General features: G+C 41.1%; 1 pseudogene; it reads left to right on the plus strand.

Moving 5' to 3' along the window:
- Positions 1-735: 735 nt before the first annotated feature.
- LOC102980471 (ATP synthase subunit alpha, mitochondrial-like) lies at positions 736-2537 on the plus strand (annotated as a pseudogene).
- Positions 2538-4073: the final 1536 nt, after the last annotated feature.

Here is a 4073-nt window from a genome sequence, read left to right on the forward strand (position 1 = left end):
ACGATTTTTTCATTAATTCTCGATTTTCGTCTTCTACAATATCTGACAACAGTCCAATAATATGCCTTATGCTTTATTTGAGACTCTCTTTGCCTTTGTTTTTCTTTTTTTTTTTTTTAAGTCTTTATTGAATTTGTTACACTATCGCTTCTGTTTTGTGTTTTGGTTTTTTGGCCATGAGGCATGTGGGATCTTAGCTCCCCGACCAATGATTGAACACGCACCCCCTGCATTGGAAGACAAAGTCTCAACCACTGGACCACCCGGGAAGACCCTCTCTTTGCCTTTGAAATGACTTTCTCATTTGCTCCCCATTACCATGTTCCTGTTACTCTGGTTCATGTCCTAATGATCTCTCTTTCAGAAGCTACCTACCTCCACTTTTCCCTGTACTCCTTAAGTACAGTTCCACATACTCTATTTTTATTTATTTATTTTTATCTAATCAAAAGCTTGCAAGAACTTCCAGTTACCTCTGGAATAAAGCGTAGTCATCATCGCAGCATTCGAAGATATTTACCATCTGGGCACAAAATAATTTTTCAGATATCTATTACTGTACTTCTCTGCATATATCTTATATCCAACCAGAGAAAAACACCCATTATTACCCACATCGTCCCTAAATTTCTTGACTTCAGATTTGCTCATGCCCTCCTGAACCAAAACTCCCTCTCTTTCAGTCAGTCCCAAGGCTGCGAATGCAGAGGAAGCACGTGAGGAGGACCTGCAAAGATGCTGTCCCTGTGCGTCGCCGCGGCCGTGGCCCGCGCCCTCCCTGGGCAGGCCGGGATGGCCTCCAAAAATGCTCTGGGGTCGTCCTTCGTTGCTGCAAGGAATCTCCATGCCTCTAAATCTCGTCTTCGGAAGACTGGCACTGCTGAGGTGTCCTCTGTTATTATTGGCGACACCTCTGTTGACCTTGAAGAGACGGTGCATGTTTTCAAGTATTGGTGATGGTATTGCCCAGGTACGGGGGCTGAGAAATGTTCAAACGGAAGAAATGGTAGAGTTTTCTTCAGGTTTAAAGGGTATGTCTCTGAACTTGGAACTTGACAAGGTTGGTGTTGTCGTGTTTGGAAATGAGAAACTAATTGAGGAAGCAGATATTGTGACCAGAACTGGGGCTATTGTGGATGTTCCAGTCAGCAAGGAACTTTTGGGTCGTGTAGCAGATGCCCTTGGTAATACCACTGATGGAAAGGGTCCAGTTGGTTCCAAGATCCAAAGGCGAGTTAGCCTGAAAGCCCCGATCTCTGTGCGGAAACTAATGTAGACTGGCATTAAGGCTGTGGACAGCTGGTGCCAATTGGTCGTGGTCAGCGTGAGCTGATTATTGGTGTCTGACAGATTGGCAAAACATCAATTGCTATTGACACAATCATTAACCAGAAATGATTCAATGATGGATCTGATGAAAAGAAGAAGCTATACTGTATCTACGTTGCTATTAGTCAGAAGAGCCATTGCTGCTCAATTGGTGAAGAGACTTACAGATGCAGATGCCATGAAGTACGCTATTGTGGTTTCAGCTACTGCCTCGGATGCTGCCCCACTTCAGCGCCTGGCTCCTTATTCTGGATGTTCTATGAGAGAATATTTTAGGGATAATGGCAAACATGCTTTGATCATCTATGATGAGTTATCTAAATAGGCTGTTGCTTATTGTCAGGTGTCTCTGCTGCTCCGCGGACCCCCTGGTCATGAAGCCTGTCCTGGTGATGCGTTCTTCCTGCACTCCTGACTGCTAGAGAGAACAGACAAAACGAACGATTCTTTTGGTGGTGGCTCCTTGACTGCTTTACCAGTCAGAGAAAGACAGTCTGGTGTTGTGTCTGCTTACATTCCAACGAATGTCATTTCCATCATTGATGGACAGATCTTCTTGGAAACTGAATTGTTCTACAAAGGTATCCATCCTTCCATTAACGTTTGGTTTGTCTGTATCCCGTGTCAGATCTGCTGTGCAAACCAGGGCCATGAAACATGTGGCAGGTGCCGTGAAACTGGGATTGGCTCAGTATTGTGAGGCTGCTGCTTTTGCCCAATTTGTTTCTGACCTCGACGCTGCCACTCAACCACCCTTGAGTCGTGGTGTGCGTCTGACCGAGTTGCTGAAGCAAGGACGGTATTGTCCCATGGCTATTTTTTTTTTTTTTTTACAAAAATCAACTATATTTATACACACTTGTAATGGACAATTTGAAAATAAAATTAAGAAAATGATTCTACTTAACAATATCATCAAAAAGAATAAAACATGTAGAAATAGATTTCACAAAAGAAGTTCAAGACCTGTACATGAATCCCATGGCTATTGAAGAGCAAGTGTCTGTTATCTATGCAGATGGCAGGGGTATCTTGATAAGCTGGAGCTCAGCAAGATCACAAAGTTTGAGAATGCTTTCTTGTTTCATGTTATCAGCCAACACCAAACCCTGTTGGGCAAAATCTGGGCAGATGGAAAGATCTCAGAAGAGTCGGATGCAAAGCTGAAAGAGATTGTAACAAAATTCTTGGTTGGATTTGAAGTTTAAACACCTATGGATTCACACCAAATGCCACTTTAGTTGTGTCATCGTTTCTTCTAGTTGCATTTTAAAAGGATTACTCCATTACTGCAGATGTACTGTAATCACGTTAAGCTGAAGGTTCCATATTGAAAAAAAAAATTCCTTCTCTTCTTTCTATTCTCCACGTTGAATTTTCACTCTTCTTTCAAAATCAATTCAATTATTAGCTTTTTTATAAACTGTAATAGGTGAAAGAACATGATGTTTGAAATAAGACAACTGTTTGGAGTTTTACATATCTCATTTATTAGCTAAGATGGTCAGAACTAAAAACTGATTAAAAAAAATCTTATCAGTAAAGTAAGTCTAACATTTGTCTTTTCTTACAAAGTGTTTTGTGCATCAATAAGAAAATGCACACTGAACAAGTCTCTGGAATAGGTATGCAATATATATGGATCCCCTCATCTGGAAGAACTACCTTTATCCTGATGCCATTCATAGAAGATAATTAATGCTTCCCCTTTACCTCCTACTCCAGATGCCCTTTTTATTTTAATAAATATATATGTGTATTTTATTTCCTCTATGAAACTGAGTGTAATGCACTCTACCATCTGACTCATATTCCAAAGAGTACCCCAAATAATGCCCTGTACATAATAGGTTCTCCATAAATGTATGGACTGGAAGTGTGTTGGTCCTTACCATGGTTATTTAAGAATGATTGGGCTTCCCTGGTGGCGCAGCGGTTGAGAGTCCGCTTGCCGATGCAGGGGACGCGGGTTCGTGCCCCGGTCCGGGAGGATCCCACATGCCGTGGAGCAGCTGGGCCCGTGAGCCGTGGCCGCTGAGCCTGCGCGTCCGGAGCCTGTGCTCCGCGACGGGAGAGGCCACAGCAGTGAGAGGCCCACGTACCGCCAAAAAAAAAAAAAAAAAAAAATTTTTGTTCAAAATGTATGTTAATAATTTAGTTACCTTTAATTTACTTTAAACATATTTATATTTAAATGTAATATAAGATGTGAAAACAAAATTACGTTAAGAAGTAATCGCTATAGAGTAGAATTTATTTTAGCCAGAATAATAGGATATGTCACACATAACAAAGAGCAGCTGAAACAATACTAGCTTATATGTCTTAAAATTGTTTTGATAGAAACTAATTTAGTTAAAATTATATCCAGCAGTTAGGAACAAGTTTATTGTTCTATAATGGTTATCTAAATATATAAAAATAATATATACAGAGTCTTTTGAGAACAATAACATTAGTAGATTTAGTGATGGGGAAAGTCCAAAGCCATCTGTTAAAATTTATGTTACGTGTCTTCACAGAGCTCTGCTTCTTTTGCTAATATTAAATCAGAATTGAATTGGAAAAGGATGCGGTTTGAGCTAGTGTATCTTCATCCTTGTCCATTTCCCACTCTTCCCCCTATTTTTCCAGCTCAGACTGGGAGTGTCGGGCATGGACATGCCCCTCTGCACTCCTTAGGCTCCTAGCGGTGGGTTCGTTACTGAACTCAAGTCGATACCCAAGAGGCCAGTGTTGGTAGA

This window comes from Physeter macrocephalus, chromosome 7 (assembly GCF_002837175.3).
Source record: "Physeter macrocephalus isolate SW-GA chromosome 7, ASM283717v5, whole genome shotgun sequence".
Lineage (NCBI taxonomy): Eukaryota > Metazoa > Chordata > Mammalia > Artiodactyla > Physeteridae > Physeter > Physeter macrocephalus.